Consider the following 24717-nt stretch of genomic DNA (forward strand, 5'->3'; position numbering starts at 1 on the left):
AGTAGCAGTGATGATGATCTCAGCCATGACGAAGAAGAGGATTGGTGTCTTGGTCTTGGAGTGGCTTAATAGGTCAAGGGTCATGGTCTTGGTATTCGTCAAATGGAAGCTCTCTAAGAAGAATTGTGTGTGGGTTTTCATCTCCAAGTCGGAGAGGTTTTGGCCCTGGCAGAAAGCCAAACATCTTGTGTTCTTTTCTCTTTGGTTTTGGTAGCTATTTGATGACATAAGAAACACACTCTAATAATGTCAAAGAGAAGATTGTGCTAAAAAGAAAATTAAAATGCCGCACAAATAGTTATCAAGTTAAGAAGAATCACATCAATCCTACTTGCCCCAGATTCTTCAACAGGAACTACCCCCCCGATGCACCAAACCTTGGAACCACACTTTCAAACAAGGAACCACACTTTGGGCTGGATTTGCATGGTTCTTGGAATTTTGGAACCGCTATGTGAGGAACTGTGCTTCCTTGATACTCCCAAGCTGCTCCCATGATGCTCCCTAGATGCTTCATAGATGCTTCCTAATGGTAATGTTAAATTCCTACAATAAAATGATGAAAATTCCTGTTATTTAAATTTTTAACATTACCATGAAATGACTCGGGATGTTTCAGAGTGGTTCCAACCTCATTGGACTTCATATGGAGAAAATAGTCATATCCCATTCAAAATTCAGTAGACTTAATAGTTTTGAGGATTTTAGGATCAATGGGATTGTGGCATTTTATTAGATTATATGCATTGGAGAAATTAATTGTTATTGATGTCAAAGGCTCTTCAAATGAAGATAAAAATCACATAGGCTTAAAGAGGACTTTAAGCCCTTTCCAACGAGTATTTACTTTCCTCCTAACTCCTTGTTGAAGAAAACTTGAATTTACAAGTTGGAAAATACCTATTTTTGATCTCTGCTAAGTCGGCCTACATAAAGATCAAGTTGGCCCCCTCCACAATAGACGTTTTTGTTCAAGTATGATCGAATTAGTATAGATATACAACTCTTCTTCTCCATTCAACCTCCAACTCGTCCAAACACAAGACTTGGAGTTCTGTTTGTAGCAAGAAGAATTACAGGTTTATATCTAATGAACCTTGTAGCAGATTGAAGAAGATACACTTGGGTTTATGGTTTCTGGATTATAAGGGTCATGGGATATGGTTTTGGTGACATTCTGATATGTTCTTGCAATCTATTGGTCAAGCTTTGTTGAAAGTTCCTTTGGTTAGCTTTTTTAGAGGAAGTCTATTGTTAAATTTTGTTCTTGTGGATAAATCTTGACCCACCTTGGGAGAAGGCCTCAACCTACATTGGAGTAGAACTCGACCTACATCAACAAACCTTTGCCTCCTGCAACCTTCAACCTCCTACAGCTCTTGGCGTCCTACAACCCTCAGACTGTGGCTGAGACTGTGCACCCTTGGACAATGGCTCAGTTGTAGCTCCTTGGACTGCGACTTCCTTGTAGTATTTCAAACCTTTGTTTTTTGATCTTGTTTTGAGAGCAAAATTGGATCAACACATTTTGATCAGTCTATGATTCGGATGTGGAGCAAATTTTAGACCAGTTTGAGAATAGACTTGGATTAGCTTTTGTTAATTTTTCTTAGGGATATATTGTTCTTTGCTTTGATAATTGCATTTCATCGTTTACATATAGAATTCACCCCATAGCATGATAACATTATTCAGATTTACAACATCATTCAACAACGTATGCGATATTATAGAAAAAACCAACATCAACATCAATGCAACAGAACAATAGAAGAAAAAAATTCACACATAGAGACACTAGGATTGGTCGGAGACTAGGGAAAAACACACTATGGGGAGAGCCCTTTCAAATTCTTCTTCTTATTAGATTGTCATTGAATGATTCAACAAAAGAGAGTACAGTGATCCATATATTCATGCATACAATCATCCAACAAAATCAACTAAACAATATCATGAGATGATCCCAACAATACCAATAATCAAAACCTTGATTTAGAAGCGTGTGATCAATTGTCACTGTCTGTGGTCAATTGTCGAACTTTGCGACCAACTGGCGAAACCTTCGGTCAACTGTAAAATTCAACCCTTAGGTCCCAACCGCATGTAGGGAGTGTCGTGTGTGCGGCTAAAACCCTTCAACCGCACGCATAGGCCTGCATGCTTGCGGTTATAGTCGAAAACTACCTATGTCATGCCTGCGGTCGAAAACGAAAAACCCTAGACACATGCAAGCTTCGAACCCTGCAATCTCGGACTTATGCAAGCAGACTTTCCACGAACCATCTTAGGCCTGTGCGAGCCAAATCCAAAGAAAGAAGAAGAATGATCATAAGGATGATGTCCAAATGAGGTTGAGGTCACTTGTATTTATCAGTGTTGCACACATCGCGATCGGGATTTAATCGGCGCCGGGAAAAAAGCGGAAAAAATCGTTAAAATCGGGAAAAAATCGGAAAAAAGCGGGAAAAAATCGTTTGGCACAAAAATATTCATTTTTTTTCAATTTTTTTAATATCTAAACCATCTACAACATAAAATAAATACATTGACACATAAATATGATAAAAAAACTAATATATAAGATGTTTAATATCATTTCTAGCGCTAAAATCACACATAACATTGAATCATGTCCTGAATAGTAAGTCCCAACTCAGCCTCAAAATATCAACAAAAAATATGATAATGTATCTCATCATGTCATAATGTCATATACAATAAAATGAAAGTCTAATCCTATTGATTTCCTCCGCCCCTCTTGCGAGAAAATGCCACAGCTTTCCCTTTCCCTCTAGATGTAGATGCTGGTGCCCGTGCAGGTGGAAATGGCAGTGGAGTCTGATGTGATCTAGACGTTGAAGAACTAGAAGTAGGAGCTATAGGAGGTAGACCACGTCCTCTACTGGTGGCAGGGGTAGCCCGGGCAGGTGGTGTCACCTGGAAACATTACAATCTCCCAATCCTGAAATCCTGAAAAACTGATAAGTCTGCTGGATTTTAAATGAAATCTAAAATTCTACTTTCTCCATATGAAATCCAATGAGGCTGGAACCACTCTCAAACATCCTGAGTCATTTCATGGTAATGTTAAAAATTTAAGTAAAAGGATGAAAATGAAGATTAAGGAGAATGTCACTTTTACTTTAAGAATTTAACATTACCATGAATAGCATATCCATACTAGGGCCTAGACTTGATCATTAAGCTACCCCACTCAAAAATTATTTGTTTCTTTCAAAAAACATTGCATGAAAAAACCCAAAAAAAGTTATAAAACTATGCTGTCCTGATCCCCCACGATTTTTTCGTTAAAAATCGCGCTTTTTTCGAAAAAATCGTGATTTTTTGAAAAAAGCGCGATTTTTTCAGTAAAAATCGGCAAAAAAAAAAGTAGGCGATTTTTTCGTATAAAAATCGCGATTTGATCGGCAAGATGAAAAAATCGCGATTTTCCGATAAAATCGCGATTTTAACAACACTGGTATTTATAGCCTTCCCAGGGGGTCCAATTTGCTTTAGGGCCAAGCTAATCAAATGTGCACATGTGGGCTTTAATTCAAAAATATACTTTCCCTTGTCTAAATTGAACACTTGAATAGTCAAAATTGGTCCTCTCGAAAAGAGGAATCTCGTCCCATGGTTGGACTTTGTGTCACTAAGCTACTAAAGTAACACTCCCTCTCAGCTAGGGAGAAATTTCTACTGCATCATGTAATCATCACAACAATCATGTCATCAAATCATATCTAATCTCAAGTCTCTTGTCATCAAATGTTATCACTGCTCATCTCTACTCATCTCTTGATTGTCTCTGCTCATATGTGGAACATTCTTGAATCTAAAAGAAGAAGAATTTGACATTGGAGGGGAGCCTAAGCTACCACCCTCTATCATGTCGGAGAGCACATCTCAATCCAAAACAATATCAAGGAGCACATCTCAACTTGAAACACATCAGGGAGCTTACTCTCAACCCGGAATTTCATAGGGGAGCATATCTCAACCCTAAAATCACATCGGGGAGCACATCTTAACCCAAAATCTCATGGGGGAGCAAAACATCTTCAACCCCATCTTGAGCAATTGCTGATATAAGGGAGCACATCTCAGCCCATCCCATTGCCCACTAATCTTCCCAACAATGACCCCCAAGAGTCATGTGGTAGAACACTTGCATCATAATCAACTTGGGTTGCACACCCCCAAGTACACTCTCAACCTGTTGCTTAGACGGGGAGCGGTATTCCCAACAAGCCCAACTTGTGGATATGATGTCAACTGGGGTATACTTTGCATAGACCAAGATAGGGGAGCTAACATCTCCGACCGTATGGGTGACAGATAGGTGAGCAACATTTATGACCCTATTGTCTAGAGATCCCTCAACCCCAGTAGCCCTCCATCTCAATTGCTCACTCTGGGAGCTCAGATAAGGGGGAAGAGCTAGCTCTGTGTTCTCGATCAGTCCAACACTCTATAGATCAAAAGCATATCATTGTGCTCATATCTGGTACTTTCTTAATCATCATGTCACAAGAAAATCAAATATTATATCAAAAATATATATCACAAAAAGGATACTTTATTCATCCTCCCTCTCATGGAGACGACAACCACAAGCCTAAGCTTGTCTCGTACAACAACGTTGTCACAATATATGAAGAGATCTTAGTCCCAACTATTTACGTGTTTCTCTGCCAATCAGATCCCAGTCAATATTATCGCAATGTATTTATGTCATATCTAGAACCTGCTCAAATATCTCTCCAAAGAGCTTCTTCAACCTGCCTCACAACTAGCTATGCCAACAACATCATATTTTACCTCGACCATGCTTAAAACTACGAACTTCTCATCCAAAAATATCATGGCAAATCTCATATTAAGGCAACACCCATATATGCTTATGTTATCAAAATAACAATACCAAACAACATCAACACATCTATGCAGTCACATATCATAGGAAGAATATCTCAGACCAAAACTTGATCATCTCATGCAAATATCTCAAAGTGTGCTTGGCGACAACTCAATGTGTATGAAGAGGCTCAATCATGAATTGACTCAGATTCTATGCAAAACATATTAATAGACGGACGAGTGTTCACTCAGAACATCAATGCTAAATCAACTACCGGTTACCAAGTTAGGTTCAACAATATCTTTTCATAACTTTTTGAAATTCAATCAAAGTGTCCAAGGATTTGCATTTCCACTTTCCAAAGCTCTTCAATAGATTTTCTTTCCAAACTTTTGAAAGTAGTTCATCATGTCATCATTCGTCATTTCGAACTTTAGAGGCCAACTCCCTCTTACTTTGATCATTAGAGGCTCATTGACCATCAGTATATAAAACCAAAATCAAAGCCATACCTTGGACCACTTTTGAAGTATATGTTTGGATTTGCACATCTTCTTGGCTTCGCCAGGTAACTGTTAGTGCGTACATGCCATGCTCGGGAAATTTGTTTTATATAATGTTTTCTGCAAACATCACGTTTCAACAAACCAATATGCTTAGCCTTACACAAATCAATATTGTGCAATCAAATCAACTAAGTCAGTTTATTAAGCCTTAGATGTCAGATCAAAACTAATATCAAAATCATAAAAGTTTCTGCCAATATCACTGTGACAAACTTCTTTAGACCAAATGTTAGGTAGAGCTCACATCTAAATACCAAGTCATGATTTCATCTATTGTCATGTCAACAAATTGTTATTAAGCAATATCAAATTCCATCATGCCATCATAACATGAATTGTCACTAGATGCAAATGCATATACCAAGGATAAGTCACAACTGTTTATACTTCAACCAATGTGCCAAAGACAATGAAGCCAATACAAAATCAATGCCAACGTCAATCATTGAAAGTCACTATGCCTACGTAGTCTTGTCATCAAGGCAAATCATCAGTCATCAAGTACCAAATTAGATCAAAACTCTAACTTGTTATCACTATGAATTCAAATAATCCATAAGCCAAAACATATCTATGGACCATCAAGCATCATGTCAAAGTTATAAAGCATCATCAATCATCCAAGCTAGTATGCTCACTAAGTCAAGTCAACAAGCCAAATATTGTCAAACCCTTGCAACTGTTATCAGACACTGCCATATACTAGCTTTAATGATTGGATCAAAATAACATACTAATATACATATTTCGGTCCCCTGCAAACACAAGTTTAGTCAACATGTTTACATTCTCTATAGTAAGTCAAACATTCAAACTTCCATGCTCATAGAACTTTCTGATCTCTGCTCCATATCTATAGGACTGTCATACTGCAGGTGCTCTTCTGATTTCGTGCATGAGGCGTCAGATTTTGTGACTACATGCATAACCGCACTCACAGGTTTTCTTTTGTGTGGTTAGGAGGCTATAACCACACTCTTAAGCCTTCTTCCATGTGGTTGGGGCTTAGACTAAGGGAAGCCCTCTATTCTTAGACCAAAACTTGCGGCAGACCAACAATATCAGATATTTGTCAATTTATATAAAAAATCTTAATTCAATAGTAAATAATCTTTTACACATTTAATGAAAATGCCAATAGGTGTAGGGATCTTATGAATAGTCTCCCTCTTAGTGAGAAACTACTTTAGACTTCATTATTATCAACCTGCCTTATCATAATACAGTCACGCATCAACAAATAGATCATGAAATCAAACTATATCAAGTTCTAAAACATATATTCATCATGTTAGCATCAACTACTTCATGAACATGACATCAAACTTTCATCAAGGATTAGAGTCATATGATTAGGGAAACTAATAGGTGCATCATCATACTTCAAAGATTATAATCACTACATCACTTCTTCATCCAATTTTACCATATGTCATATTAATTAAGCTAACCAAGGTCAACAAGAAGATCTTCAATATCAATCTTATTGTTACACTTCTATCATCATGGTTATCATGCTTATCACAAGAATTAACAATAGTATCAAGTCACCATATCAAAAACAATGTATCTAGCTTGCTTCATAAGATCTTGAAATTCTTCATGTAAGATACTTTGCCAGGTATACCAATATATCAAAAATCATTATTTCTAAGTAGCTTTACCATGACGTAATAGAATGTAAGATACTTGTTCAATACCAAGTGTGTAATGTTCCAAACTTAAATAAATAGTGATATGTAAAGCAAAAACGATTTACAACACAAAATTTTAAAACAATCAGCAAATGCTCATAAAAACTCTGGAATTAAGAACCAATTGATCCATTTTATTAATCAATGGAGCAAGTACAATAGTATGGAGGAATGCACCTGGGCTTGCCTCAATGGCAAGCATGACAGAACCCAGGTGATAATACAATGATCTCAAATGCTGGAAATGACTGCTCCTCTAATGCTCTGCGCTGCCTAGAAAACTTCACTGCTACCTGGAAAGGGACTGCAAGAAACTCCTCCTTTGGTGCTCAGAAAATGATGAAACTTCAGCCACAAACTCCTTGGCCAAAACCCACAAAAACCCATAAATGGTTTGGCCCGATTTGGACTTCCCAAAATCGACCCCCAAAGGCACTATTCAATCCCCAACAATTCTACATTGTCTGCTACAAAGATACGGCTTAAAACCCCACCTCCGATGCTTAGAAAATTATGAAACTTTATATTTGGGATCCTTGTCAAAAACCCAGAAAAACCTAGAAAGGGTTTTCGCTGGTTTAGACTTTTGAAATTTGACCCCCTTGGAGCCCAACCTCAGCGGTAACTGCCAAAACTCGGCTTGCTAGAAACTGCTTGTAAATCCTCCTAGAAATGCCCCCAAAGTGTTGGGTTGACACTTGCTATCCAATCCCTGACTTCCCGGGTGAGCTTTTGGCCTAAGACACCTGCTCCTAAGCTCCACAAAAAACCACTGAGTGGCCTCTGGATTTTCCCCTAGCCCAGCAATTCGAACTGCTGGGATGTTGGCTCTGCTGGTTGTAAAACTCAGCAAGAATGCTGGTCCATTGCTGCCCAGAAATACGCACTCCCTGCTCTGCGTTGGTTGGTGGTGCTATGTCACTGCCCCGGAACTCCTGAAATCCTTGTAGAACTGCCTCTCTAGGGCAGGCACAGATGGTCCCCCGAAGTAGAGGTTGATTCTCTCGCTTGAGAGATTCGTGGCTAAACAAGCAGTTGACTCAGCTAAACAGCAGAGCGAACAATCAAGTGATTTTGTTTGCAAGATGTATGAATCAATCCCAAAATGAGCGCTGCTCCCTCCTTATAACTCCTTGGGCCTCCCTTGCCTCATGTGGGTCCCTCCATCCACCTATTCAACTTTCCCTCCAAGATATTTGAATGGGCCAATTCGAATTCCCATGTGGGTGGCACCCACATTCCACTAGCAACCAAATTAAGTCGAATTGCCTCCTAAGTACCTAAGTCGAAAATGATGGGTTCTCTTCCTTAGCCAAAATTGTGCAAAATTGTGTAGTAGCACCTTGTTACAAATGTGTTTGAGAAGGTACATGACAATCCTCCCCTCCCAAATTTTGCTTGCCCTCAAGCAACCTCAAAGCTGAGTGCTCCAATATGTGCTCACCCTCCCAGGTGGCATCCTCATTCGACAAGTTCTTCCAATGCTCCAAAAATCGCTTGTCCTCAAGCAATGCCTGAACGAGCATCCTCTCTAACTGTTGCTCCCCACTGTCACTGCAACATGTGCCAGGGTCCCAGATGTGCCACTAAATCGTCCCTAACCTCAGCGCTATCCTAATATGAAAGAATCCTTCAATACCAAGATCCTAGGTCATCCTGTCCAACATGAATATCCCCTCACTCCACTCACTATCCTGCCCGGTGCAAGTACCAAAAGTCCCTTGCTCCATCAGTGACTCGCTAAAGCCCAATGGAAGATTTGTATGATCTCCCCCTGTAGTAGCCGACGCATCCCTAAAGGTTATTGAGCTGTGATGCCCCAGTTCCCTGCTAGTCCCAAAGTGGTGCCACCATGCTGACATTGCGCTACTCTGACTATGTCATACTCCCCATCGTGGACAGAAAGTATCCTCCTCTCTTGGAACTCGATGGTGGAATACTGAAGAGGCAAGACACATCTTGCCTGGGCATCTCCATGGCACCAAGGCCTACCCATCCAAATCTAACTCCAAACCTATGTAGCAATAGAGAATGTCTACCTCTCCATGTGATGAAACTCTCTGTGAACCTCCATGTGTCATCCTAAGAGCGAACTATATCACTCTTTGCCACGACTCCGCTCATCACGAGTGATTTATCGATCAACTGTATCCCTGCATCCCATAGGCAAACCTGCTACGGCATAGCCCTGACAACCGATGGAATCCCTTCGGCCCTCATCTTTAGTCCCTACATGCCACCCATATATAAGCTCCATACATCATGAACTAATCTGAGGCATGCGAAACTGTCCGATGCCTGCCACTGTGTAGTACTGATGACCATTGGAAACCACCTGTATCAAATAGCTATCCCCTGAATGCAACCAATAGATGGGTATCTCATACGCGCAATCGACCCAGTGTATGCGGATCCATCCTGCTCCTCTATCGCACCAAGTGTCATCCAAATATCTTGGGTGATCTCCTCGTCCCATGTTGCTCGTGCCCAGAGTGTCAAAGGACAACAACTAGAGCGCTCGTCAATGTAAGTGATGTAGAAGAGGGTTAGGCATGTGAGTCCTTGCGGATACCATCAAATATCACTCATCTGTGCCCCCATCGATCATGGGTGAACTACACCCAGAGGTATGTCCAGTGTCTTCGTCCATGGGTGTCCCTAGAGGCAACACTCCAAGACCTCATTGTGCAACACGATATGCCCCTGCATACTACCGATCATCCCAGTACTCCTGGACATGCCACTGTACACTGCGGCGCACCCCTGTACACTGCTAGGTACCCTCGACTACAACTATGTTGTCCTGTACCGTCCTTCTCCCCGCTTGTACACTGCTGGAACCCTCAGCTACAACTATGTTGTCTTGTACAGTCCTCGCATGTACCCAATGTGATGTGAGGCACTCCCACTCCACAACGGAGTCCAACACATTATAACACACCACCATGCATCTCCATGCCCCCCTATAGACCGTTGCTCAACGTTAGATGCTCCCACACATCCATGAATGTGATGGCCTAGAGCTATTTCTCTACGTGTCAGGCCACACTTGATCAGTATCATCATCTCCATCGTCGCATCATCACACCCTTCGGTGAATGGATCTTCACTCCAGATCCTCCTCGAGGGATCTGAGAAGTGAGTCTCCCTATGTGTCAAAAATGATGCTATCCCTGTGCTGCTTCTTTGCATCCCTTGTGCCCCACACAAAAGTGGAGAGCCCCTAGCTCCATGCAAGGCATCGTTTGGTGGCCTGCCAATGCCACCTCCTCCGACAAACTCCTGCCAAAGTATGTTGATCACCCAGTGATCCCGTGTACAAAAGCCATACCAAGAAAACCAAAAGAGTCTGTCCATAAACTGGTCGGCCACTGGTGCTGACCGAGACTCCCCTAGTGAATGTGCGTGTTCAACTGCTAGGTCAATTGCACCATCCCGGTTGTAGTCAACCAGCATACATGGGAAATGATAGGTAGTCCCTCCTGGATCCCAATGCCAGTCGGGGCTTCCAGCATCCCCAGTGCCTGGAAACTCCTGCTGAGCTCCACCTGGGTCCACTACCATCTCCATAGTCCACTCCATCGGGTACCAACTCAGAATCTCTCGCCACCCAACCCTAAGAGGGATCGAATGCACGAACTCCCGCACATAGAACAACCCCAACATGCGGGTGTTGCACCCTGTGCAACTCAGGTCGTCTCATCTCGCTATCTTGGTCAATACATACAATTTGACTAGGTAGCTCTGTCTCCCTTTGTCCAATGGGCCAAGGTAACCTAACAGTGCTGCCAGCCCCGTCTATGTATGCTCGAAGAGGGCTGCTCTCATGCTCCAACATGCACTCTAGCTGCACCAGTAGGGAATCCAACTGCTCCCCAACGTGAGTCAATTTGGTTGTGGACTTGGCACAAACCGCTCCCATGCCCTCCAACTCCTCGTTCTGCTGCAGAATGGCCTCTCGCACTAACGCGACCTTCCTTTTTAATGCTAGAAGGTCATCCTGAAACTAAGGGAACTGTCGTGGGCATCCATCACCTGTAAACTCGGGCATGGCTCCAGATACCTCAACAACTGTTGGCATCTCGTCCAGGGATGGCACCCCCCTCAACAAATGGCTATATGCAAGTAGGCTCTATCCTCTCCACCAGGGTGTCAACTGGGGCTATCAAAGAGGTCTCTAGTAAAGGTGACTCATACGCCACACCGGGTATATCGATGTGCTCCTCACCATCCTGTGGGCTATCAGCATCATGCTCAACTTCCTCCTCAGGCTCCTGATATCTAAAGCCAGTTAGCCAGATCTCCACCAGCAAAAGCGCCCCTTGGTCTCACCCTCTAACCGTCTTTGTCCTGTCTGCTCCTTTAAAGGAGATCTGGTGCCTTGATCTAGTCGACTTTCCCCACACGATGTAGATGGCTGCACCCCCACGGCCTGCTCACCTCTAATGTCTTTGTTGTAAGGGTGAGGATGGGTTTCGTCTGTCACGCTCCTCAACTGGGCCAACCTTTCATCATCCCAATGAATTCTACCCCAGAATTTCTGCATACTGGATTTCCCTTGAGCCAGGGATTTGTCTCCGGTTTCACCTATCACTGTGCACTCATACCCAAAGCTTCCATGATCTTCTTGCTAATTTCCCACAACTGGGCCAAGATCATGCTGTAATACCACTGTAATGTTCCAAACTTAAATAAATAGTGATATGCAAAGCAAAAACGATTTACAACACAAAAATTTTAAACAATCAACAAATGTTCATAAAAACTCTGGAATTAAGAACCAGCTGATCCATTTTATTAATCAATGGAGCAAGTACAATAGTATGGAGGAATGCACTTGGGCTTGCCTCAATGGCAAGCGTGACAAAACCCAGGTGATAATACAATGATCTCAAATGCTGGAAATGACTGCTCCTCTAATGCTCTGTGTTGCCTAGAAAACTTCACTGTTGCCTGGAAAGGAACTGCAAGAAACTCCTCCTCTGGTGCTCAGAAATTAATGAAACTTCAGCAACAAACTCCTTGGCCGAAACCCACAAAAACCCAAAAATGGTTTGGCTCGATTTGGAATTCCCAAAATCAACCCCCAAATGCACTATTCAATCCCTAGTGATTCTACATTGTCTGCTGCAAAGATACGGCTTAAAACCCCACCTCCGGTGCTCAGAAAATTATGAAACTTTATATTTGGGATCCTTGTCAAAAACCCAGAAAAACCTAGAAAGGATTTTGGCTGGTTTAGAATTATGAGATTCGACCCCCTTGGAGCCCTACCTGAGTTGCAATTGCCAAAACTCGACCTGCTGGACATTGCTTATAAACCCTCCTAGAAATTCCCCCAAATTGCTGGCTGACCCTTGCTATCCAATGATCAATCCCTCACTTCCTGGGTGAGCTCTTGACCTAGGACACCCGCTCCTAAGCTCCAAGAAAAATTGCTGAGTGGCCTCTGTCCTGTCCCCTAGCCCAACAATTCGAACTGCTAGGATGTTCACTCTGCTGGCAGCCTGGCTGTAAAACTCAGCAAGAATGTTGGTCTATTGTTGCTATCTCAGTTCTCTAACTCTTCGACAAACAATCTGATCTTTGCTGGCCTCTATCTCCCTTTGCATATTCTCTGGCTACCCAGAAATATGCACTCCCTGCTCTGCGTTAGTTGGTGGTGCTATGTCATTGCCCCGAATCTGCTGAAATCCTTGTAGAACTGCCTCTCTAGGGCGAGCACGGATGGTCCCCCGAAGTAGAGGCTGAATCTCCCACTTGAGAGATTCGTGGCTAAACAACCGATTGACTCAACTAAGTAGCAGAGTGAACAATCAAGTGATTTTGTTTGCAAGATGTATGACTCAATCCCAAAATGAGCGCTGCTCCCTCCTTATAACTCCTTGGGCCTCCCTTGCCTCATGTGGGTCCCTCCATCCACCTATTCAACTTTCCCTCTAAGATATTTGAATGGGCCAATTCGAATTTCCATGTGGGTGGCACCCACATTCTACTAGCAACCAAATTAAGTCGAATTGCCTCCTAAGTCCCTAAGTTGAAAATGATGGGTTCTCTTCCATAGCCAAAATTGTGCAAAATTATGTAGCAGCACCCTGTTACAAATGTGTTTGAGAAGGGACATGACAAAGTGCACCAACTCATCATAAGTACCATGAATCAAACTTACTTTCATATGCAAAATGAGTCATTCATGAAGGTGATATTTCCATCATACCTTAGGGCTTACCTTGCCATCCAATATTGCAACATAACATTGAAACAATACATCATATATACCTTGTAGTGTTCAAATACTTGTGCACCTTGATATTGGTAGCTGGAGCACTTGTCGATTTTTCATCAATTGCCTCTTTTCCTTTTCCAACACTAGCTCTTTTATTCCTGCATTAGCCATCTTTTCTTGCGTCTTAGATGATCTTCAAGAAGGATCCACTTATCATATCTCATCAAGGAGTTAGACGTATACAAATACTCACATATACATGCAGGAAGTATAGGTAATAATCAAATCAATAAATCTAAACAAAAGTAAAGTTGTAAAGGAGTAACATGAATCAAAAAGTACTTGTCTTCAATGAGAGGTGATTATTTCCGTCTTGAACCAACCTTCAAGAGTGCTGACTATCCATTGACCATATAACATTGTTGCCTTTAATATTTCAACCAACTTCATCAATAACCAAGGCCTAATTGAGACTATCTTGTCAAGGGTTACATAAAATCTATCACAGGTACTAGAACATCTTCACACGAAGCATGCTAGGGTTTCTAGATTGCATATTTCAAATCTTTGTCATAATCTAAGGTTTCTTCCAAACCTTAACCTCATAATATCCATCAAACCCTAATACTCAAATTTCCTAGGGTTTCCTTCAAACCCTAGCATTCTTTTAGGTCTCCACCATCTTCTCTTGCTTCCAACGGTGGTGTCTTCATAGGGGTGATCTTCGATGAGTTTTCTTCAGCCCACCTCTGATACCATGTTAATGTTTTTTAGGGCTATATTGTTATTTGCTTTGATAATTGCATTTCATCATTTACATATAGAATTCACCCCATAGCATCATAACATTATTCTGATTTACAACATCATTCAGCAACATATGCAATTATATAGAAAGAATAACATCAACATCAATGTAGCGGAACATAAAGGAACAATAAAAGAAAAACATTCACACATAGAGACACTAGGATTGTTGGAGACAAGGGCAAAACCCACTATGGGGAAAAGCCCTTCAAATTCTTCTTCTTATTAGATTGTCATTGAATGATTCAATAAAAGAGAGTACAATGATCCATATCTTCATCCATACAACTATACAACAAAATCAACTAAACAATATCATGAGATGAACCCAACAATGCCAATAATCAAAACCCTTATTCAGAAGCCTGTGATCAACTGTCGCTGTTTGCGGTCAACTATAAAATTCAACCCTTAGGTCCCAACTGCATGCAGGGAGTGTCATGCATGCAGCTAAAACCCTTCAACTGCACGCATAGGCATGCATGCCTGCAGTTATAGCTGAAAACTGCATGTGTCATACCTGTGGTCGAAAATAAAAAACCATAGACACGTGCGAGCTTTGGACCCTGCAATCTCAGACTTGTGCGAGCAAACTTTCCATGAACCATCTTAGACTTGTGTGAGCCAAAACCAAAGAAAGAAGATGAATGATCATAAGGATGATGTCCAAATGAGGTTGAGGTCTCTTGTATTTATAGCCTTCCAAGGGGTTCCAATTTGTTTTAGGGCTGACCTGATCAAATGTGCACATGTGGGCTTCAATTCAAAAATACACTTTCCCTTGTCCAAACTGAACTCTTCAATAGTCAAAATTGCTCGTCTCGAAAAGAGAAATTTTGCCCCATGGTTGGAATTTGTCATTGAGCTGCCAAAATAACAGTTTTGTATCAGACTTTGAAGTGCTTTTAAGCCTTCCTTTTGTGGACAAACTTGATGTTCCTTAGAGCAGTTTTTGAAGGATTTTGCAGCAACATCTTTGGAGCAGTTTGTGAAGAAGTTTATTGTAGCAAAGTTAGAGTTATTTGGATGATATTTTGAAGTAGTGTTTGAGGCAAGGTTGCACGAAACGGGGAAACGGGTACGAGTTTCCGAAACGGGAAGCGATACGAAACGCGACCTCCCCAAATTTTGGAAACGGGGAAACGCGAATATATATATATATATATATATATATTAGGAATTTAAGAAATATGTGCAATCATAAAGCATATATGATACATTCTAATTTATTACATTATGATAAAATTGTCAATTGTCAATGCATAGACTATAAGTATCTAAATTTACATCACATTTACTCATGAATAATCACATAATGAAAATAGAAATATCCAAAATCAGCCACGAGAAATTTCTAATTTTTTGTCTCGTGGTTGATTGGGAGTCTCCTCCTACATAGTCGAATGACCTTAGTGCTCTTGATTAAATACAAGTTTCATACCCTAGTACCCTACATTCTCTTGATTATTGGGAGTCTCCCCTGCATAGAGGGCTTTGTTCTCTCGATTAAATACAAGTTCCATACCCTAGTACATGATAAAATCCAATGGAAACATTGAAATCCCCCAATCCTGAAATCCTGAAAAACAGATAAGTCTGCTGGATTTTGAGTAAGATCTAAAATTCTACTTTCTCCATATGAAATCCAATGACGGCGAAACCACTCTCAAACATCCTGAGTCATTTCATGGTAATGTTAAAAATTTAAGTAAAAGGATGAAAATGAAAAATAAAGGAGAATATCACTTTTACTTTAAGAATTTAACATTACCATGAACTGCATATCAACACTAGAGCAAACAAATGTAAGAGATCTACATTAGAAAAAAAAAATTAAAAAACAAATGTTTTTTTGGGAGAAACGTGGCCCGTACGGCCTGGAAACGCGTTTCCGGCCGTACGGCCACGTTTCCGTTTCGGGAAACGTGGCCGTACGGCCGGAAACGCGTTTCCAGGCCGTACGGTACGGGGAAACGCGTTTCGTTTCGTTTCCCCTGGCGAAACGTAGGGCCACGTTTCCTGCAACTTAGGTTTGAGGTCTTTGAAGTAGTTAAAGATTGGAGCCTTGTTGAAGTATTGTACAGGTTGGAGCCTGATTTGTGAAATAGAGGATTGGAGTCGTCATACAAGGTTGGAGCCTTGTGAGAGATCAAGTTGGAGCCTAGATTTATATTTGAGGATTAGAGTCATCATTCAAGGTTGGAGCCTTGAAAAAGTTAGAGATTTTGTTGTACATGTTGGAGCTTGGACTTTTGAAAAAGGATTGGAGTCTTCACTTTCTTCATTAATAAAACTATTTTTTGTTCTATTTCTTGTGTTCTAGTTTAACTTGTGATAAAAATATTAACTGACATAATATAACAACTAAAAGAAATACATATTCACCCCCCCCTCAGTATTTCCAACAATTTGTATTAGAGCTAACTTCTTCAAGATTAGCCTAACAATTGGAAGAAGGATTTTTGAATCACAATGGCCAGTAAAGATGTTAAGGCCCCTCAATTTGATGGAACAAATTTTGGCTCTTGGAAGGTTAGAATCAAGTACTACTTAATGTCTCTTAGAGTTGAGGTTTGGTGAAGCAACAAAACTTACAATTGTTTGTGCTCTTAAATATAAAATGCACAAGGGTATTTATAAATAATATTTTATTAATATATATAAATGTACAAGGATGATGAATGTTACAATGAGGCCCTACTTATATACCTAGGAAGATGTCCTTTCATGATCGGGCATGTCTTTTTGACATGCCTTTTCATTTAACTAATGACTATTTAAAATAGTCATTATTTATATTCATTTTATTTTATGTAATTATATATTGGTAAGATTGCCCTTCCTTCAAAAGCTTTGTCCTCAAAGCTATATTTGCTAAATTTTTTTTACTTGCCCACATTATTTCGGCATGTGTAAGTCATCGGTAGTACTGTTTTGGAATCGTGATTTATCCATTTTTCCTTTGATTTTATTATTATTATTATATATATTTAATTAATTAAGTAAAATTTTATTTTATATATATATATATATATATATATATTTAAGTGACTTCATAAAATTTAATTATAAGTTAACTTTATTATTAATAAAGTTACCTTATATTTTTACTTTATAAAGTGACTTGAATAATTAAAGGTTTTATTTTTATTTCATTTTTTAGATATACCCAATGGTTATCGTACAGATTCGTACGGTTACGACTGACTGAAGCTTGTTTGACTGAGGCGAGTTTCCTGATCAAGATATCTAACTGGTATTTACCGTGACACCTTGAACGTGAACCTTTGGTTATGCCTAGGCAATCTTTAACACGATGTCTGTTTGGAGCATCTCGAGGGAGTTTGTAGCACTCGCGTCTTCCGCAATCTGATTGTTGATTTACTCAGTAAGCCACTTGAATTTCATATTCTTGGGCTGCATTCTCAACAAATTCAGAGATCCTTTTCTCCTCCTCCTCTCTAGTGAGGGTCCTGCAGGCATCTTGATCCAGACAAAGCGTGGGGGAAGCTGTAGCGACAAAAACCCTAGCTGTGGTAGGAACCCCGGACATAGAAGGAACAACAAACTTGGAAGAACGAGAAGAAGCTGAAGAATGCCGATAAGAAGCTGAAAACGAGCTTTCTCTGGAGCTGACGCTTACAACAGGAGAATTTTCATCTCTTCCTGATGATGGAAAAGTCTTGTCAATTTCAATAAATTCTTCCTCTGAAGCATCAAAGCGTTCCAAAGCAAGCATGCATTTAGCCTAAAGTGCTTCAACCAGCGGCAGTTTCGGACAGCTCTGGCATAACCGTATTTTATAATACTGGGAACCTTCAAATTACTATGCAAATATTGAGTATAACTGAGCCAAAGATCATTTGCAACTGGAAATTCCATTATTGCTCTCTCATAAAGAGCTTGAACACGAGCTGGATCTCGTGAGGATTCTTCAAAGTTGATATAGGACAGGTAATTTTGAAAAAGTTCAGTATCCGCATGCTTTCCTCTAGCCACCTTTTTTTCATAACCAGCATGAGAATTGTACATTTGTAGAGCCTTTTTATAAGCTGGTATCACATTGGAAGGAAGTCCAACTAAATGATCTATGTTATTCCTAATCACAACTCCCTGCTGCTCTTCCCAAAATTTATAATCTTGAAGCGTTGAATCAATGTCACTCAATGGTATTGACAGTTGTTGCCGAAATAGGTTACGGATTCGATCGACCTGTTTATCCTTTACCTCTTTGCTATTTTCTTCCATTGCGATGAGTAAAGCTTGCTTGAATTCTCTATATGTTGCCCACAATTTCTCACCATTATCTCTCTCCTTTCTTACAGCAAAGTTTTTCTTTCGATTGCCAATTTTGAGAGAGAAGCCACTAGCATGTTTTTTACTAACTGAAATGCCTAGGTACTCCATATTCTTCACAACATTCATGTCATCCACTATACACCATATTCTTCACAACATTCATGTCATCCACTGTACACTGTGCCAACTGCCTCCATTGAACCTGTTTGGTAGCATCAATTTTCTCTGGATGGGTTACCGCATAGATCATCAAAAAACGTAATTTATTTTTTGTACGTATAACCTTCTTTGTCTTCAGAAAACTAATCAACTCCTTTGTCCCAACATCCCCAAAAACAAAATCCTGCTCTAGGTGGCCAATGCCCCTTATTTCATTCACTTTAATTATATCATTAAGCTTTGCAGCAATATCAATATGCAGACTAAGCTTGTCAAGTTGGTCACCGTATTGTGGCAAAGCTTGAACCATCTTCTGTAAGTCCCTAGTTGATAAGTCATCCCCCTCCCTTAAACCAAGCCGAATTTGTGCAGCTTTGTTCATTCACCCAAATTGAGACATATTTTCATGCAACCGCAAGCTTGCTTCTGCAAAATGGAGATCATGCAATTCAAGCCAAACTGGGTTGTGCTCCTCCAAAAGAACATTTTTTTTTTCCTTCCTTCCTTCCTTTATGAGTAGTCATCTCATAAACATACTTATTTCCTTCCATATTCAATAGATCATGACACATAGCATCATCTGCCCATTCATGTATCACTGGAGCAATTGGATCAATTGATTGATCAACAATGAGCAATCCACAAGTTTCTGTCTGTGGATAATTTGGTATTGTTGATTTGTATTTGACAAGGCGATCCAACAGTTCCGCTGCAAGTTTGGTAGAAACCAATTCACGGAAAGTGGTCGGCATTGTTGTATCTTTAGCTGATTTGGGGGTATAAAATCTGACTGTTGGGAATTCCTTCATAGATGCAAAAACAGTGGCAAGTCAGCAGGCCATGGTGTCAATGCAAACTTTACAGTCTTGACTTTTATCACTCTGCTCTGCAAATAGTTGCTCAAGTGCGCTCCCACTGTTTGTAGAAAATCCCTGAGCATCAATAGCTAGGGACTCCAAATTCATCTCCCCCAGAGCTGATATTTTGGATAATAAACTTGTATCATTTTTGATAACTAGCAGTAAATCTCTTGAAATAGGTGAACTGAAGAACACATGCCTTTTTGTATAATGGAGACCTTCCTGTCATGTCAGAAATAAACATAGAAACACTTTCCCTTGTTGGCTGAATAAAATAGACAACCTCCATAGTGGGAAGAGGTTGCCTCCGCTTACTTAAGTCCTCGACCAATGAGATGCCTTCCTCGGTTATATCAGCCATTTTGCAAGAACAGGACATCACTTTGACAGTTACTTTGTCCATGATAAGCACCTTCCAATCTGACTTTGAACCATATCCACTTAAAACTGAAGCAAAATTTAAACGTTTTATGTTCTTCCTAGGAGCTGCCACTTGTTGAGAAATCTAGGGCATTAGTGTTAGTTGATTTCTCTTCCATTAGTGAATACTTGTGAATGCTTTTTACTTCTTTAGATTAGGATTTTCTTCACATTACATTATTAGTGTTCTTCTTCATCAAACAGTAACCAATGCATGAACATAAATACACAAGAGACACATCATGTAGGCTATAAGACAGGGCCAAAACCTCTCACTTTTTGAGAGGAAAACCCGCACAAATTCTTCTTATAGAGATTCTAATTTACGAATACCAAGACCAAGGCCCTTGACCTATTAGCCACTCCAAGACCAAGACACTGCTTCTCTTGACTGTCTTTTCTTCTTCGAGATTCTTCCTTCACTTCAACGTTTTTTGGATCAAGACATTGTCTTCATATCACTGTCTTATCAAGATCTTCTTTCTTGTTGTTATGACCACCATAGTACCGAAATGTATGACTGTGATGCACTATGAATTCTCTCATCTACTTCACTGCTCCTTTACTTGTCATTGTCACTGTGATCTGAATTACATAGATGAACAGAACTCACCTATGTAGCCTTCACCCAAACTTTGTGACTGCGTAGGGCACTGGAACAGTCACACCGATCTTGAAGGTAGTCTGGACTCTGAACTACTTGCTGCCACTGTTCTTGTGAAATCATAGAGTTACCCATCCGAACTTCCTTCTGTACCATCGTGCAAACTTCTTTCTGTATATTGAAAAAATCAGAGAGATACATCACACTGTTTTGTAATTGATCACCAAAATTTCAGAGGAAATCCGAATTCTGAATTCTCTCATCTACTTCGCTGCTCCTTTACTTGTCATTGTCACTGTAATCTGAATTACATAGATGAACAGAACTCACCTATGTAGCCTTCAGCCAAACTTTGTGACTGTGCTTAGGGCACTGGAACAGTCACACCGATCTTGAAGGTAGTCTGAACTACTTGCTGCCACTGTTGTTGCGAAATCATAGAGTTACCCATCTGAACTTCTTTCTGTGCCATCATACGAACTCCTTTCTGTATATTGAAAAAATCAGATAGATACATCGAACTGTTTTGTACTTGATCACCAAAATTTCAGAGGAAATCCGAATTCTGTTCTTCTGCTACCCAACCGAAATCACTTGAACTTTTCACTGTAATTGCTATGCGAAAACCTCAGAGATGCGAAGTTCTATTCACTGTAATTACCCACCAAAATTGCAGAGGTATCCGAGTTCTGTGTTCTATCCTTTTGCGAAGACCATAACCATATATATAAAGTGGTCTGTCCCATATATTTAAGCCGACATGACAGTGCGAATGATTGTCTATTGATGTAAGCCGACATGAGATCTTCCACACAGTTTGGAGGCCGACGTTCAAGAGGATGGCAAGTGCTTGTCGTTGGAGGGCTATCTAGACATATACATAGACTCATATACATTGACTCACGCTCAAGAAGAGCTCTTCATACATGACATTGACTCTTTGACTTCATGATAAATCCTAAAGCTCTCAATGGGAGCCACTAACAAAGATCATACTGTCATTATGAAGACCGAACATAGTTACACTTTTCAACACTGCTAAACCCTCAAATGGATTTCTCTCATACGCATCACAGGTACTTAGGAGTGTTGACCTTACATCTACTAGAAATACCTTAATATCTGGAAACTGTGATTGCAAATCTTTAGTGTAGCTGAACTATTTGTTATATTTTCCATGAAAGTGTAACCCCTGTTGTGCTTGTGATCATCAATGTTTTGAGGTAATGAAAGTTCGGAATTACAAGTCTTCATCCAATTTAATGGTTGACATGAACTTCTTGGAGGGAGAAACTTCATAATTGCACTTTTAAAAGTCATGGCTTGTAGAGGTCTTTTCCATGAAATTGGAAACATTGACCTTCTTACCAAAGGTGGCCTTGCTGGTTGCTGCTGAAAAGCATCATCACAGAGTTCTTTACGCTTATTATAATCCAGGCCATCTTCATTCTCATCATAATCTGAAATTGACATAACCTCTTCCTGTTCTTCTGCAGAATGTAGTGATTTTTCATGAATAATTTCTGTTGATTTATTTTTATCATCTTCTTCAACTGTCTTATCTATGTCACCTTGAGGATTTTGTAATTCAACATGTTCAACAACATTTCCTTGGTTAGAACATTCTTTAATGTTAGTTCCTTTCATGTTAATGTATTCTTCCTTTAGACGTGCTGTAAATTCTGCACATGACCTTCTTACCAAAGGTGGCCTTGCTGGTTGCTGCTGAAAAGCATCATCACAGAGTTCTTTACGCTTATTATAATCCAGGCCATCTTCATTCTCATCATAATCTGAAATTGACATAACCTCTTCCTGTTCTTCTGCAGAATGTAGTGATTTTTCATGAATAATTTCTGTTGATTTATTTTTATCATCTTCTTCAACTGTCTTATCTATGTCACCTTGAGGATTTTGTAATTCAACATGTTCAACAACATTTCCTTGGTTAGAACATTCTTTAATGTTAGTTCCTTTCATGTTAATGTATTCTTCCTTTAGACGTGCTGTAAATTCTGCACATGATTTTTTTAATTGCTGAAACGTTTCTTGAATTTCACTCAACTGCTCAATGATTTCAGGACGTAAACGTAATGGCATATTGTGCGGCGGATAACGTCCAAGGGCTCGCATGGCTCTGATACCACTGAAACAACAAAACTTACAATTGTTTGTGCTCTTAAATATAAAATACACAAGGGTATTTATAAATAATATTTTATTAATATATATAAATGTACAAGGATGATGAATGTTACAATGAGACCTTGCTTATATACTCAGACATGCGTCCTTTCATGATCGGGCATGTCCTTTTGACATGCCTTTTCACTTAACTAATGACTATTTAAAATAATCATTATTTTGATTATTTATTATTTATATTCATTTTATTTTATGTAATTTTATATTCGTAACATTTGGCAATATGTCATAAATGGATACAAAATCCTATCTCCTCTACCAACAAATCCGGATGAGAAGAAAACATATGTGCCAACTGCCAAGGCTCTAAATTCTATAGCGAGTGGTTTGTCAGATTCAGAATTCACCAAAGTTATGGGTATTGAAATAGCTAAAGATATGTGGGACAAGCTTGCCAATATTTATAAAGGAGATGACAAGGTAAAAAAGACAAATCTTCAAACCTTTAGAAGGTTAGTTTGAAAGTCACAAGATGAATGATGAAGAAGATATTGCTGCTTACTTTTGTTGAAGAAACCGTAACTAGATTCAGTTTTCATTGTGACTTGTAAATATAATATTATGAAAAGAAACATTTATTATTCCTTGCATCATGGGTTTCATGAGCAAGATGTGTTTACCATAGGTCAAAGACATCTTCTTGATGTCTTTAGGATTTTGTGTCTTAACATAAGTATTATTGAAGTCATGTCAAAAAGATCTACGCTTCAATGAATAAGTGTCACTATCCCTTGCAAGTCGGCTAAATAAAAAACAATGATCTCCTTGATAAGTCGGCCTAGCTTATGGCTCACATATCGGCCTAATATATGTCAACGCTGACCCATATATATAATGCATGAAGTGGCATTACAAGCACAAAACTTCAGATCATCTCTAAAGAAGAAAAGCAAAGAAGAAATACACAGAACCACAGTGACTCGGAGAAGCTCAGATACAAGTATGTCTCTCGGTGAAGCTCAAAATACAGTATATCCCACGGAGAAGTCATCTATCTCATAGTGAGGTCTGTCTTTCGGTGAAGTCTATCTCTTGGTGAAGCTCAGAACACAGTCTATCCCACAGAGAAGTCATCTATCTCACAGTGAGGTCTGTCTCTCGGTGAAGTCTGTCTCTCAGTGAAACTCGGATGATCTATACTCTCTAGGTATAAGACTGTCCTATCACTGCCAGCATAGCGAAGAACTCAACACACTGTCTCAAAGACTGTGTCATTCAAAATCAACTAAAGCACTGTGGTAGCCGAGAAGTAGTGCACTGTGATAAGAAGACGAATGTATAAGGAGCCCGAAATCTGAAGGAGTGCAGTAAAAGACTAAAGACTATGAAACAAAGATTGAATAGTGCAAGGGATAGTGACAAGCATACTGAAGGTACTCTTTAGTCAACTATTTGTCAAGGGTCTTGGTATTCATACACTAAACATCTATAAGAAGAGATTCAAGGGTTTTACTCTCAAGAGGAGAGGTTTTGCCCTGGCCTGGAGCCAACATACTGTGTACTTGTTCTATTGTTGACCTTCTATTTTGATAACTGTTGAAGAACACACTAACATAACGAAGATAAGCATATAGAAGAGAAAGACAACACAAATGTTATTAAAATTTTTAAAGAAGAATCACTGAGCCATGATTTGCCCTAGATTCTTCAACAACTTTCTCCGAGTAGATGAGGTAGTCAACTCTCTCAGAGGACTAGGTGAAAAAGTTAATGAAAAGATGATTGTCCAAAAGGTCTTGAGATCTCTTTTAGATTGTTTTGATGCCAAGGTTTGTGCCATGGAAGAGTTAAAAGATTTGAAATCTTTATCAATGGATGAACTTCATGGAATTCTCATAGTATATGTGATGAGGCTAGGAAATTCAACTCATAAGGAAGTTGCATTCAAGGCATCCAAGACATCAAGAAAGGGAAAGAATTGTGATTGCAGCAATGATGATTCTAATATTGAAATGGCACAATTTGTCAAGAAGTTGAAGAAAGGATCCAAACTCAAAGGTAAGTTACCTC

The 24717-nt window shown here is 39.7% G+C and overlaps 1 protein-coding gene and 1 pseudogene across 3 annotated transcripts in view; one reads left to right on the forward strand and one right to left on the reverse strand.

The window, feature by feature from the left end:
• Positions 1 to 24717, forward strand: part of LOC149239263 (SNARE-interacting protein KEULE-like) — a 514512-nt gene that overhangs the window by 134986 nt on the left and 354809 nt on the right. The gene's annotated exons all lie outside the window — the stretch shown is intronic.
• On the reverse strand, positions 18453 to 19906 carry LOC149239264 (SNARE-interacting protein KEULE pseudogene; annotated as a pseudogene).

This window comes from Pinus tabuliformis, chromosome 8, assembly GCF_031772625.1.
Source record: "Pinus tabuliformis cultivar Carrire ecotype Pingquan chromosome 8, CPIR1, whole genome shotgun sequence".
NCBI classification, from domain to species: Eukaryota; Viridiplantae; Streptophyta; class Pinopsida; order Pinales; family Pinaceae; genus Pinus; species Pinus tabuliformis.